This window comes from Gossypium hirsutum, chromosome D11, assembly GCF_007990345.1.
Source record: "Gossypium hirsutum isolate 1008001.06 chromosome D11, Gossypium_hirsutum_v2.1, whole genome shotgun sequence".
NCBI classification, from domain to species: Eukaryota; Viridiplantae; Streptophyta; class Magnoliopsida; order Malvales; family Malvaceae; genus Gossypium; species Gossypium hirsutum.
In genome coordinates this window covers 1-15,876 of record NC_053447.1, presented here as the reverse complement: position 1 = coordinate 15,876, position 15,876 = coordinate 1, and the positions used below count along the sequence as shown (strand labels likewise).

The 15,876-nt window shown below is 34.3% G+C and overlaps 1 long non-coding RNA gene across 5 annotated transcripts; it reads right to left on the bottom strand.

The window, feature by feature from the left end:
• Positions 1 to 201: 201 nt before the first annotated feature.
• LOC107904715 (uncharacterized) lies at positions 202 to 15,829 on the bottom strand. Of its 5 annotated transcripts, XR_005920472.1 has the most exons (10): positions 14,798 to 15,824; positions 14,340 to 14,512; positions 13,465 to 13,683; positions 13,277 to 13,362; positions 6,003 to 6,092; positions 5,042 to 5,082; positions 4,267 to 4,315; positions 3,519 to 3,884; positions 1,127 to 3,422; positions 202 to 622 (listed from the first exon to the last, which is right to left on the bottom strand). It is a non-coding gene; the product is annotated as an uncharacterized lncRNA (long non-coding RNA). The 5 variants fall into 5 exon arrangements; XR_005920474.1 differs by having other exon boundaries at positions 1,131 to 3,884; positions 5,042 to 5,112; positions 14,798 to 15,825; XR_005920473.1 differs by having other exon boundaries at positions 1,127 to 3,884; positions 5,042 to 6,092; positions 14,798 to 15,829.
• Between the last annotated feature and the right edge of the window lie 47 nt (positions 15,830 to 15,876).

Here is a 15,876-nt window from a genome sequence, read left to right as displayed (position 1 = left end):
TCATTTATTATCCCTCATCTTTTTTAAAACAACTTTTCATTTTTGTAAAACAAGGCCAAATTAAGTTAGAACTTTTCTTGATCTCATAATTCAAATTGGGGAAATAGATAGAATCTGGGTAGTAAAGAAAGGGAGGAGAAAATAAATAGAAAAGAAAAGAAAAGAAAAGAAGGTAACAATCAGAATAAAGGGAGACAGAGGTGACACAATTTCATACATTTTCCATTCACCTTCGAGTGATCCATTTTCCATTCACGGATTTCATACATGCGGAGCAGTATTTCAAAGGTCCATATATCCGTGCATATTACAACCAAAGCTCATGATGCTTTAAAAGAAAAACTGCTTGAACGAGATAGGATAACTTGTTTCTAATATGTTACCTGTAAAATCAGATCTAAGAGTTTCACATGAACATTGCACTTGTTCGATACACATTGAGAAGGAACACAGAGTTCCATCTTCAATGTTTCAAGCTGAAGGAACGGCTAGCCAAGGTTGGGATAGGTCCAGAAATACGGAGTCAACCAACCCAGAAAGCTGATCGGGAAATCCCTCACCCTGAATATCTTGGACTCCTACAGTGACTAAAGTGCTTATTCCAGTCCTCTCGAAGTCCTCTCTGTTGAAGGAGTGAAAAATCGTAAAATATTCCTTCTTTCGGAAACCAACACAGAAGAATCAAAGAAAAAAAAACAACCATCCTTGGATCTTTCTATTATAAATTAGACAAACAGAAACCATATAATGGGATAAAATATGCATCATAAATGAGTCCTACGCAAGGTTCCATAAAACCGAGATAATTTGAGACTACGAAGCATGACAGCAACAGAATGTCGTATTTCAAAGAATACATCTACCTGAACAGACTTCTTAAATCTACCTAGAATTCAAGCTCAACCTAAGCAGTTTCTAGAATCATATTTCATAACAATCTTTGAAACCAAAATTTCATAACAATGCACTCACTAATGAAACTAATAAAGATTTGTAAACCGAGACAATTAGAGACAATGAAGTATCACGGCAACAAAATGTAGATCTATAAAGACATCAACTCAAGATAACCCAGTGTTCAAGTTTAACCTATGCAATTACTATAACAATAAACATTAAGGCTTACCTACCTGAGGCAGCCCTCTGTTCATGGAAATCAAAGGTATACACATGTCCCGTTGGCGCCACAGCCCTTGCAAACGATGTTGTTAATGAGCCACTATCGGTCCCGGATTCAAGAACCAAACAACCCGGAACTATTCAATTGAATACATAGATGATGTCGGACTAATATGCAATTTCTGTACCAAAATTTACTCCCCAAAGCAAAAATATTTACCACATATCCAAAGTTCTATTAAGAATAAACTATCGCCTAAAATACCAGGGAGACCCAAATTCATTAAAATATATGAATGTATCTAAATAGGAAAAGAATGTAAGATGAATGATTTCATCAATATTTAAGGTAGAAAATTGAGAAAAAAAGACTTACCCAGAAGTACTTCTGAATTAGATAGCAATATTTTCCAGATATGAAGAAGAAAATAGCATGGAAGCAGCTAAAAACCCTCGGTATTGTTAAACTTCCATTGTTAACCAAATAGCGTTTTGAATATAAGGCTAGGTAACAGATGAATATAATTCTATCTTTAACCAAAATCTGAGTATTTCACCACATGGATATATCAATAATCACACAAAACTTCCCATTCAGCTGATATACAGAGATACCATGGGTCTACCGAAAACTTCCAATCAAAATACAGTTGCAAATCATACCCAACAGAACACGAACAATCCCAACTATTTTAAAGAAAATATACCCAATCCTTAATGATGAATGCAACTACCTAGCAGTATGAAAAAGAAAGCATATATGCATACACGAATCTTGACAATCTCCACCGTATATGATCATGAAACCCAAATCGACAAAAACCTTTGCAATTAGCAAATGGGTTGAAATTCTCCAATTCTTCAATTACTATCAATATTAACAAGCATCCCAATTAGATTATTATTTTTTTTAAAAACTAAAGTACAGATTTTTTGAGAAAACTAAGAAACAGAATGTTACAACTCACTACGAATTAAAAAGACATGTTATTACCATCCAGAAAAACTACCAAATAAACTCTACATGCATCAACTGAGGGACCCCAAAACAGAAATGAAAAGGAAAAAAATACAAATGACAAGCAAAAAAAAACATAGTAGTCGATAAACTGACTAAAGAACAACGATACAAACATCAATAGATTTGAAAGGACGAACCAAAACAGTTTTTCATAATGCTGAGAACCAAAAACTCAAACAAAAGCAGTCTGAAAAACAAGGAAAGACGCATATATCTGAAAATTAAAATAGAGATGAAAAGGCAAATACACAGTTAAAGTAAATGTTCGTACCTGTAATGACTCTCCCACGAAGCAGGGGAAGAGACCAAAAGAGAATCCGCGACGTACGAGAAGGGAGGAAGAGAGAATAATGAAAACAAAAGAGAAAGAAGGAATGGATGGAATGAAGCATACCTTACTTTAATTGGCACCAATGGACACCATTTAGATATAATAACACAAGCAATACTATCAAGCATTACAAGCTTCTCAACCAACTATCATCCTTACAACAATTCATATCATTCTATTTAATTTATGGTCATATCATTTCCTAGCCACTCAAACCACGTCCACAACATCGCAAATATACCCATTGCATATTTAGCCAACCTACATTTATAACATTCAAGCATCTTAAATTGCATCATTACAATGACTTATTTTATATCAATAATACAACTTATGTTCGTGATCATTTGGACAGTGGAAACGAATATTTGGACAGCTTACAATGACAACATAACATGTTTTAAAATAACATCAAGTGCAATATGTGAACATAGTCTTAGGGGTAAGCTACGATTTTATCAATATGTGAACTGATTGTCTGGGTTTATTCTTTTCCTCTGATTAACATAGCCTTGGGAGTTCAAATTAGTCTATAAGATGCACAGATATTTGGACATAAATCATGGTGGTATCCAAAATTATAATCCCAAGAAAGTTTTGCCAAACTTACTATGTATCTCAATTGGTTCTCTTCCAACCACTCTTCTCGTGTTTTCTACTTCTTCAAACTCAAACAAAAATGTTATTACGTCACAACTTACATCCTATTTATATTAATTACTTAAATACAACAACTCTGGGACGTGTTTAAAAATCATGGGTTTAAGTTTTAAGGATTTAATTAAAAATCATGAGTGGCATGGTCAAAACAAAAATGTCATATATACATACACCCAAAGTCTCCACGTCGGAAGGTCAAAGGAAAGACATAGTTCAATTTCTGTGTTACTGCCAGCCATTCTTCATCGTACTGAACCTCATAAGGTCCTAGATCAGATCAATATCAACAATCTAAAATATCAGAGAAAGCCATAATTCATTTATTAGCTTCCAGCAAAGACCAAAAGAAAGAATCTAAATGAAATGGTCAGAACATATGATAGATACTTGAAAGAACTTGCGCCCTGGAAGGCATTTATCAAGTGCAAGAAATTTTGTCACTCAACCACCCTCTTCATGTTCAACAAGAGCAGTGAATTTGCAGTGCAAGTGAGCCGAAAACCAATACGATTGTTTGAGTTTTTGGAGTAGCAGGCTTGCTTCCAAGAGTTCCTTGCTGGATCTATGAAGATTTTCATTCTTTCACATATATGCATTTCCAGCAATCGATTATAATTACCTCATCTTTGAAATTTTTTTTGTAGTGAACAAGTATTTGCCAGTTCCCATAATCAGTGTGAAAGGAAAATATCAATCGGTTCCTCTAGGTGCATGAGCTTGTGAACATCATACTCCCGGACATGATACACAGACCTGATAGAAAGAATATATATATACAAACAGATAGAAAGAATATACCAAAAGAATATATATAGATGCAAATTCCACTTACGGATGCATGCAAATATATCAAAAGAGAATATATATACACACACATTTCACTTAGAGATGCATGAAGCAAAATTTATAACAGATAGAAAGAAATATATATACATGCAAATTTCACTTATGGATGCATGCAAATATATAAATAGAATATATATACACGCATTTCACTTACAGATGTAAGAAGCAACATTTATATGGAATGTGCCAAATAAAACATTAACAGCCATGTAGACAGGAAACAACAATCAAATAAAACAACACGCATCAATGTTATTCTAAACAAAACCATGAGATTGTTGAGAGATACCTTGGGTCGATATGAATGGCAGATGGCCTCAAAGATAAACCTTCTTTTGCTACATAATTAACAATACCAAAGCAAAAGATGAATACTTTGGATTTTTTGAAAAATAAACCAAATATGAAACTTTGAAAGAAAACTCTCACTTTAAGATCAAAAAAGGCAAATATACTGCGTTCTTCATAAGAAAGAAAACAACATATAGTTAATGTCTTCTAATGCAACACAAAAACCACTTGTAACCACTTTGTAATATAAAACAACCTTTTCGATTCAAATACATCCCCAATTCCAACCATGCCATGCATTTAGGAATTAACTGAATATTTCAATCAAAATCCATTTCCAAATCATTTAAGCACCAGCACACAAGCAATTCCAACAAAGTTCATCGATCAGCTCCACTCAAGTATTTTAAAGAAATATACCCAGTTTCTTACTGATGAGTACAAGCACCTAACAGTATGAAAAGAAAACCGAATATGCATTGATCCATGGACTGACTAATCCTTTTGTAGCTTTTAAGTGGTGTGTAATGCTTGAACCTAATGATCCGGTTGACATTTTTTTTTAAAAACAATTCTTATAATTTAAATTAAATTAAAGTTTATTAAAATTATTTTATTTTAAAACAATTGGTCAAAAATATTTTCTTTTTAAAATTAAATTCGATCCAAAGAAAATTCACTTTAATTTTGACAATTTAGAAAACAACAATCAAATAAAACAACATGCATCAATGTTATTCCAAACAAAACCATGAGATTGTAGAGAGAGATACCTTGGGTTAATATGAATAGTCGACGTCCTCAAAAGAGAAACCTTTAGAGAAAATATTGTTACTAAACAGACCTGGAAATATTGTACACGACACAAGAAAAATAACTAAAATACAATATTACACAAGCACAAAAACATATCAAAATCAATATAACACCAATCATTTTAAAATGTCAAAACTTATAATAAATACATGACACCTTAAACATGATTATGACATAGAAAACAAATGAAAAAGACTTGCATACACAAATTGCAAATTCTAACACTAAATTATTTCATCGGACATCTTTGAGCCTTATGTTTGTTTCATTACACACCTTACAAGTGTTTTAGTGATTGCAATAAGTTGATGGATTGAAATAACTTGATGATGAGCTTTTTACTTCTAGATTCGATGATATACTTTCTGTTCATTGGGAAGGTCATCTATTTTGACTCAAGGAAGGAGGGGCATATGCAATTTAACTCTAAAGACAATTTCTTCCAACAAGGATGAATAATGGATATTGCTTTAAGCTTTTATTAGGGTTTTTCATTGTACGGATATATTTAGAAGATCAATTTATCTCATGGATTTATGGCCTATACCTATCAATACTTGCATATCAAGTTTTAAGGTTTTCCTCAGCATTGATGTTCTTTCAGTTCCCCACCTTCTTATAACCACCACCTTCTTATAACCACTTATACTCTCTTAGTCTTTACCACCAGAATTTCTTGATACAATTTCAATTTAATTTCACTCCTATTTTCCTTCTCTTTCTTTTCCTCATACAGCTTCAAGAGTGAGCAAGACGCAAAAGGCAAATCAAATTGATAAAACTTGAGCAGCATTCTTTTAACAATACTCCATACTTTTTTTTTCCAGATTAATACCCAGCCATTATTGTAGTTTCCTCTATGATAGAGGGCATAAATATTTACTGCTCAGTTAGACGCGAGGACAAAAAAAGTTGTACCTTAGACAAACCAGTTAGGCCATCCTTTGATTTTGGAATAATTAAAATGTGCATAGGAGCCTGGTGAGCTATGTCCCTAAAAGCTAAGACCTACAAACAAAAAAAAAGGCAAACAAACATAATGTTAGCGTAAATGAATGTCAAATAAACTTAAACCTAGCAGAAAAGAATTAACATATTAACCTAAAGAAACAGCAAGAATATATTCGTGTGAACCTGCCCCCAAACAGATAAATAAAACTAGGTCATTCTCGCATGCATCTGACAAGGTGAATGCAAGATTCATACAGAAAACAATAACATAATTTAACACTCGCAAATAGAAATCAAACTAAGAGGTTAAAAAGCTAAAACTTTCGACTTCAGATTATAGTTTTGCAAACAAAAACTATAATCATAGCTGAAGATTTTCATGCTTCTCTATTTAAAACGTTTGATATTTTGTTATCACGTTTCACTTAATGTTGATCAAATATCATATATCAGCTAGTGTTAACAGAAAGGACAACACGTTATTTTTTATAGTAACCTATTTAACTGCTCAACATACCAAAAGCCCAAGCCAGCCTGACTAGAAGCTACAGAGATATGAAAGGGCCTATCCTCGAGCCTAAAGGAAAACTAAAGTCTATTTCTTAGCAAAGTAACATGAGAAAACATTGATCCATATTTGGAGATCAACCAAATCCAATCCAACCAAATTGACTAGTGAAGAAACTTAGAAAATAGATTATTATTCATTCTGCTAATTAGTTTACACCTATAAAGAGAGGAATTCACACAAACAAGGAAAAACATCCCTAAAAATCAGTAACTTCCTAAGAATCAGTGACTGAGATTAGTTTCTATTTACAAGAGAACTCCTAGTAATAAGGTAAGTTTTCTGTCCTTAATTTTAGGAATTCCAACACTCCCCCTCAAGCTGGAGTGTAGATGTTTATCAAACCCAGCTTGCCAACAACTTCTTCAAACATGTTTCCGTTCAAACTTTTAGTTAATACGTCTGCAACTTGTTGTCTAGTAGATAGGTAGGTGATGCACACTTCTCCTGAGTGTATTTTTTCTTTTATAAAGTGGCGATCTATTTCCACATGTTTGGTGCGATCATGATGCACAAGATTATGTGCTATGCTGACAGCTGCCTGGTTGTCACAGTACATCTTCATAGGCCTGGTGTAAGGCATTTTTAGTTCCCCATAAGTCTTTGTATCCAAACTCCTTCGCATATACCATGAGATAGTGCTCGATACTCTGCCTCTGCACTGCTGCGTGCTACAACAGACTGTTTTTTGCTTCTCCACGTCACGAGGTTACCCCAAACATAACTACAATAGCCACTTGTAGAGCGTCTATCGTTAACAGAACCTGCCCAGTCTGCATCAGTGTAGACTTCCACATTCTGGTTTGCAGTTTTCTTGAAATGCAGGCCTTTACCAGGAGTCCCTTTCAGATACCTTAATATTCAATATGCAGTTTTCTTTTTAATTTCCATTTTCTCATTCATTTCTTATGCTTGTTGCTAAACCGTTGCTATTCAAATAACTAGCTTCTTTCACATGTAAATACTGTTGAAATATGTATATATTTTAAATTTAATTAGGTAGATAAATCTTATTTGGATAGATAAGTTTTATTCATATCCTAGAAATATTTTTATTTTATCTTTTAGTAGTTTACTAGAATAAGGGAACTATTTTCTTTTTATGTTTTAGTAGTTTATTAGAATAATGGAACTATTTTCCCAATTAGGATTAGGACTTTTTTTTCTCTATTTAAGTTCAATTCTTTAGTTAATAAGAGAAGTACAATTTTATTCAAAGCTCTCTTGAAATCTTTCATGGCATCTGAGATAGATTAAAATCTCTAGTAACATTATGGTTAAAACAACCTTCACTGGAGATAAGAGATCCAGCAATCAAACAGAGGAAAAAAGTTCTACAGTTGAAACAACTACCGAGAGTACAATGACTCAAGGGACAGAGGCGTCTCATCTTTCTTTTCAACTGACATCTCACAAGTTGAATGGCAAGAATTATCTGGAATGGTCGCAGTCCGTAAAATTAGCAATTGATGGGCGCGGCAAGCTAAGTCATTTAAATGGAGAAGTTGAGCAACCACAGGTGGGTGATCCAAAGATGAGCAAGTGGAGGTCAGAAAATTCTATGGTAATTGCGTGGCTTATTAATTCCATGGAAGCTTCCATAGATAAACCTTTTCTTTTTCTCCCAACTGCTAAAGATGTTTGGGACGTTGTGAAAGACACCTATTCAGATTTAGAAAACGCTTCACAGATTTTTGAGTTAAAAATAAAACTGTGGAAAGCTAGGCAAGGGGAAAAAGAAGTTACTCTTTATTATAATGAGATGATGTCTCTTTGGCAAGAACTGGATCAGTGTTATAATGATGAATGGGAGTGTCCCGGAGATGGTGTAAAAGCTATGAAAAAGAAGAGAATGAAAGAGCTTATTTGTTTCTGGCTGATTTAAATAAAGAATTTGATGAAGTGAGATCTCGGATCCTAGGGAAAAAACCGCTTCCAAAACTTCGTGAGATTTTTTCTGAGGTTAGAAGAGAGAAGACAAGGAGAAAAGTAATGTTAAAGCCAGGGTTTGAAGCTAATGATGATAATTCTGCTCTTGTAGCTATTAAAATAATGATGATAGTGAAAAAAAGAAAAAACCTTGGTGCGATCACTGCAAAAAATATTGGCACACTCGTGAAACGTATTGGAAGCTCCATAGGAAACCGACAAATGGAAGGAAAAAGAATGGCAATGGTCGTAGTTCACAATTAGGGGATAGCAGAGCTTTCCAAACAACTAATGGAAATTATGAGGGCCAAAGTTCTCTGGAAGGGTCTCCATTCACTAAGGAACAATTAGAGCATCTACACAAGTTTTTTCAATCACCACAATTTCGAATGAATTCTTCTATTCCTAACTCATCCAATAATCCTTCTTCCTCTTTTGCCCAATCAGGTACTGATTTTTCTGTTTTTTTCAGTGTCAAGCCTTGTAAAATAAACACATGGATCGTTGATTCTGGAGCTAGTGATCACATGACTAGCAGTCATTTTCTTTTTTTAACTTACACACCTTGCGCAGGAAACAAAAAGATCAAAGTAGCAGATGGGTCCTTCTCAGCAATAGCCAGGAAAGGCACTGTTAAAATTTCATCTTCCTTGGTTTTAGCACATGTTTTACATGTGCCAAATCTAGCTTGTAATCTCATATCGGTCAGTAAATTATCCCAGTCCTCAAATTGTCATGTTATATTTGACTCCTCTATGTGTAAGTTTCAGGACATGGTCTCGGGGAGGATAATTGGCAATGCTAAAGAATTTGGTAGAATTTACTTTCTTGAAGACGACCATCTAAGTCAACCAACAACTACATTATGTTTAAATTCTGTTTCTGATTTTGATAAGGTTATGATTTGGCATTATAGGCTTGGACATCCTAATTTTTATTATTTAAGATATTTGTTACCTAATCTATTTAAAAATAAAAGTCCTTCTTCATATCATTGTGAATTTTGTGAATTGGCTAAACATCATCGGTCATTTTTTCCACCTCAAAGATATAAAGCCTCCAAACCTTTTTTGTTAATTCATAGTGATGTTTGGGGACCTTCAAGAGTCTCGACTTTTTCAGGAAAACGTTGGTTTGTCACATTTATTGATGATCATACTCGACTTTTTTGGGTGTTTTTATTAAAAGATAAGTCCGAAGTTAAAAATGTGTTTCAGTCTTTTTATGCTATGGTGAAAACACAATTTGGTGTGAAAATAGAAGTATTTCGAACTGACAATGGTGGGGAATTTTTTAGTAACCAATTAGGTATTTTCTTAACCAAACATGGAATAGTCCACCAAAGTTCTTGTACAAATACACCACAACAAAATGGGATTGCAGAAAGAAAAAACCGACATCTTTTGGAAGTAACTAGAGCCTTGATGTTCACTAGTCAAGTACCACGTTATCTTTGGGGCGAAGCCTTGTTAACAGCTACATATCTTATTAATAGAATGCCCAGTAAAATTCTAAATTATAGAACTCCTTTTAGTCTCTTTAAAGATAACTTTCCTAACTCTAAATTGATTACAGATTTATCCCTCCGAGTTTTTAGGTGTAGTGATTTTGTTCATCTTCACAACCAAGGTAAACTAGATCTTAGAGCAAAAAAAGGTGTCTTTGTTGGTTATGCTTCTAATAAAAAGGGTTACAAATGTTATGATCCAATTGATAAGAAGATTATAGTTACCATGGATGTCACATTTGTTGAAACACAATCTTATTTTCATTCTAATCTTCAGGGAGGGAATTATACTAAAGAAGATTCTATAATTGATCAAGAAGAGATTAGGAATATACAACATAGGGATTCTAATAATGGGGAAGGCGAATTAATAATTAACACAAAAATTAATGATGTTAATGTTAATGAAAAGGAGGATGAACGTGTAGAGTCTGATCATGAAAATAAAGAACAAACAAAGGAGTTAATTGTTTACTCAAGAAGAAATCGAAATCAAGAAAGTGGAATCCACTAGATTCATCACCAAGAATCCGACCCGCAAGATCCTGTCAAAAGCCCAAGTAAAGCTCATAATCCAGCCAATGAATTTTCTGATTTAGATATTACAATTGCCAAAAGAAAAGGTGCTAGAAATATTGTCAAATATCCCATGTCTAACTTTGTATCCTATAAAGCCTTATCTTCGACATTCTCAACCTTTGTTTCGTGTCTCGATACTGTCCAAATACCAAAAAATGTGAAAGATGCTTTACAGGTTCCTGAGTGGAAGGAGGCTATTTTAGAGGAGATGCGTGCTCTTGAAAAACAGGTACATGGAAAACAATGGAATTACCTGTAGGGAAAAAAACAGTGGGCTGTAAATGGGTGTTCACAACCAAATTCAAACCAGATGGATCTTTAGATAGATACAAAGCCCGGTTGGTAGCAAAAGGGTAACTCAAACATACGGGATAGATTATCTTGAAACAGTTGCTCCAGTGGCCAAATTAAATTCTGCCAGAGTTCTTTTATCAATTGCTGTTAATCTTGATTGGTCTTTACAGCAGCTAGATGTGAAGAATGCTTTCCTAAATGGAAAACTTGAAGAAGAAGTTTACATGGATCCTCCTCCAGGTTTTGAAGAAAAATTTGGAACTCGAGTATGTAAACTCAAGAAATCTTTATACGGTCTGAAGCAGTCTCCTCGAGCTTGGTTTGAACGATTCACTCAAGTTGTTAAAAAACAACGTTACTCATAAGGGCAAGCTGATCACACAATGTTCTATCGACATTCACAATAAGGTAGAATAGCTGTTATTATAGTTTATGTCGATGATATCATTCTTACAGGAGATGATGTGGATGAAATAAGACGTCTCAAGGAGCATCTAGCATTGGAGTTTGAGATCAAAGACTTGGGTCCTTTAAAATACTTTCTTAGAATGGAAGTTGCTCGATCAAAGAAGGGTCTTGTGGTCTCTCAGAAAAAATATGTGATTGATCTTTTAAAAGAGACTGGGATGAGTGGTTGCCGCCCAGCTGACACACCAATTGATCCAAATGTAAAATTTGAAAATAAAGAAGGTCGATTAGTTGATAAAGGGCAGTACCAAAGATTTGTTGGTAAGTTAATTTACTTATCACATACAAGGCCAGACATAGCTTTTGCAGTAAGCTTAGTGAGTCAATTTATGCACTCCCCAATGGAGGAACATGAAGAAGCAGTGTTTCGAATTCTAAGATACTTGAAGAGTTCACCGGGAAAGGGCTTATTCTTCAAGAAATCCGAACAAAGAGGAATTGAAGCTTATACAGATGCAGATTGGGCAGGCTCAATAACAGACAGAAGATCTACATCAGGATACTGTACATTTGTTTGGGGAAACCTTGTGACTTGGCGAAGCAAAAAACAAACTGTTGTAGCAAGAAGTAGTGCAGAGGCTGAGTTTAGATCAATGACTCAAGGAATTTGTGAAATGGTGTGGTTAAAAAGAATTATGGAAGAGCTGGGAAAACCAATAACTTCACCAATGAAGTTGTACTGTGATAGCAAAGCTGCCATTAGCATTGCTCACAACCCATTCCAACATGACAGAACTAAACATGTTGAGATTGATAGACACTTTATCAAGGAAAAGATTGAAGAAGGCCAAGTGTGCATGCCGCTTGTTCCTTCAAAACAACAGTTTGCTGACATACTCACCAAAGGACTCTCTAAGACAAGCTTTGATTTTCTTGTAAGCAAGTTGGGCATGATTGATATATATGCACCAACTTGAGGGAGGGTGTTGAAATATGTATATATTTTAAATTTATTTAGGTAGATAAATCTTATTTGGATAGATAAGTTTTTATTCATATTCTAGAAATATTTTTATTTTATCTTTTAGTAGTTTACTAGAATAAGGGAACTATTTTCTTTTTATGTTTTAGTAGTTTATTAGAATAAGAGAACTATTTTCTCAATTAGGATTAGGACTTTTTTTTCCTCTATTTAAGTTCAATTCTTTAGTTAATAAGAGAAGTACAATTTTATTCAAAACTCTCTTGAAATCTTTCAGAGTTCCTCGGGAATATTGATCCATCCCAATTAGAGGTTCATTAAGCTTCACTAGCAATTATGTGGAAATTTTATGTAATAAATTAAAAAAGTTATAATATTTAATATTTAAGTGTATTGATGAATAGGCATTATCAATTAATCAAAAATTTGATTGATAAATGATAATAACTCAAAATTTTAATATATATTATAAATATTAATACTATGTGTTTAAATAGTTATTAATATTTTTAAAAAATTATAATATTTAATATTCCAAGGTACACCACTACCATTATAGACACTGCTAGTCCAGAGGTTATCGTATTACCAATCAATTAAAAACCTAGTAAAGAAAATATCAAAATCACTCGGATTCAGCAACTTATATCAGAATTTTTTGTAACTATTTAAATAAACAATTATTATTTAATACAATTAAAATAGTGCATGGTCGGCAAAGGCTGGAATAATGTGCATTCGATGCCACTAGGACAAAGATTTGCAGCCAGCACAAGAAGGGGCATCCATCTGCTCCTTCAGTCCTAGTTCTTTTAATTGCTGCTGTTTTCTTCCCCAATCCACATCAATTTTTCTTTACGGTATACACTAATTTTGTGAGAAAAGAAAAGATTTCTTGCAGGTAATAGTGTACTATAAGATAAAAAGAATAAGCTGAAAAGGCAGAGAGAGAGAGAGGAAGATTAAGCTATGACCTTTGGCACAAGACCCTGATTAATTGCTCCTTCAGATGGCAAAGATGTAAAGTTGATGGCTGACTGTCAATGTGAACTTCCTCTGACTACATGTAGGTTTAAAAACTATCGTGTCAGTCTGCTGCTATCTTAACCAGGAGAGAGAGAGAGAGAGAGAGAGAGAGAAAGAGAGAGAGAGAGAGAGTTACCATACTGTCCATTTCTCTTCTTAAATCTAACATGAAACTTTCCTTTCTTGGAGTTATGCTTGATCAAAGAGAAATTTTCCAAGTGACCTCTCTGTCCATTTGCAAGTTGATGTGATGGTTCTAAACTTGCCACCATAGATGACAAATATTCCAGAACAGCTGTAACCCTAGCCTCATGAAGGTCTGAATGTAATAACCAAAAGATACGGGAAATCTGATCTGCAAACATCAACAAATACCACTGAGAAAGCACCCAAAAGAACTCATTACAGGTATCACTTATACCACCCAAAAGACATGCATCTGATGCTGCAATTGAAGCATGGAAAGTTGAAAATCCCCCCGTACAAGATAAGGCTATCTAGATCAATGTTGCAAAGAAATTTAGGAAAGAAAGTTATATTTTAAACAATTTTTTATACAAGAAAAAGGAAAAGAAGAAAAGAACATAGGACAAAATTGCACCGATTGTTCCATTCCACTTTTTCTTTATCACTTAGTTTTCCATATGCTTTGAAACAGAAAGGGCTGATAAAACCTTTACATTTGTCTATGAATATTGAGTTAGATATAGTTCCCCGGTAAAAACACATTAGCATGTCCTTCCAAATTTGCACATGATGCATTAGTAGAGAAACCTACGTATCGAATAAAGCACCGAAAACATACCACTGAAAAAATGAACGGGTGACTCAGACATGAAAATAAGACTTAAGATAATTTCAAGAGACATACAAAAATATTGCTAAATTCCTGTTGCAAAAGAGCAAAGCATGGAGGTCATAGATGCAGGTGATTATCAGCTTGACATTTCAAGCTGTCTTATTTGGGTTGCCTAAATCAGTTGTCCGGCAAAAGAAATTTAGGACACTTACTGCTGGGATAACACTTGCCGACAGCAGAAAAAGTTGAGAGGTTTAGCAAGCTGAGGATATCCAGAGATCAACATTCCTTTTGATGTCGTCCAGCTATGCTAGTATCATCAGCATGGCCCTCATAACCTTTTGTCTTTTCTTGTTGTTTCCTTTGTTCAAAGTATTGCCTTTGCCTTGACAATAACAAGAAAAAGGAAAGCATCAAGGACGAAATAATTTCCACAAAAGTAGGTGGCAGTTTATTGGATTTTATGTTACTAGTGAAATGTTGGGGGAGAGATGCGTGGGAGTAGAAATTAACTTATAGCAAGTAGTGCGCTTGGTTGGGTTGGGATGGGATGGTGGCACAAAAATACTGGGAGCAAAATTATGAAGAGTGTAGCAAGCAACAATTAAAAACCTCTGAGTGAATGAGTGAGTCTAGTCAAAAAGTGAAATTCAGATTAGGTAACGGTTACAATCGTGACTTTCCGTCTTGATCCCCCCATCCACTGCAGCATTGCTCGTGCCCTCTCTGCAGATACTTGAAAATCTTGAATAGAACGCAAGAGAATAGCTGATATCCAGAGAGAGCAAATAAGCCTACACTTTTGATTAAGCTCTAAAAACCTAAGATAGATTTTCAATCAAATTAATGAAGGAATGCAAACATTGAGACTTGAGAGTAAGACATAACTAATTGATCTAGAAAGAGCAGGAGACATAATCTCGTTCAATGTTAAAATGAAGGATTTTATTATTCTTACCAGTTATGATAGTGTTAGCAATAATGAAAGTGGTGGTAAATGAGAAATTGGCTGTCAGTTAGTTTGAAAATCTGGCAACTCTTAAGTGGCAGTAACAGAGTCAGAGATTGTGGAAAGGAAGAGAATGAAATCCATCCAACACAAGGCAAGGCAGCTGAGCTGAGGAAATCAAATGTGATGGATTGGAACTGGCAGTATGAATGGTCCAAAAGCTTTTTACTCAATTCAAATGCCGAATGAGAGAGTTGTAGGGGTGAGCGAGTCGGTTATTTGTATGTAACCGACTTAACCAACATTAACCTAGGATAACCAACCCGCCTTGGGGTGCCATATCCAGCCGAACTGAACCGACTTAACATCGGTCGGTTCGGTCGGTTAACCAACTTTTTTTCAGGATATGACATTTATTTTACTGTACAATGTGAATTTTTATAGCAAATAAAAATTAGCTACTGGGAACTGAATATTTGGATATAAATTTTTAATTACAATACAATTACCAAGTTTATTGCTCTACCATTTATGTCAAAAATGAAATGCTGGAAATTTTTGAGGAAAAATTCGCCCAGGCACTCAATAACAAGTAGAGGACGCCAAGAACTGAAGGACCATAACAGCACAAATAGGAAGTTGTATGTATATATAGCATCATCTATGTCCGCAAATGGCTGAAATGGTTGCAATTAGATGATTTTAGAAATTAGAATAAATCAAATTTCATAAACAGAGTATGAACTACTGACGAGTTTTAATAAGAAAGAGTAACAACAAATTGAAGAAAAGTAATTAAA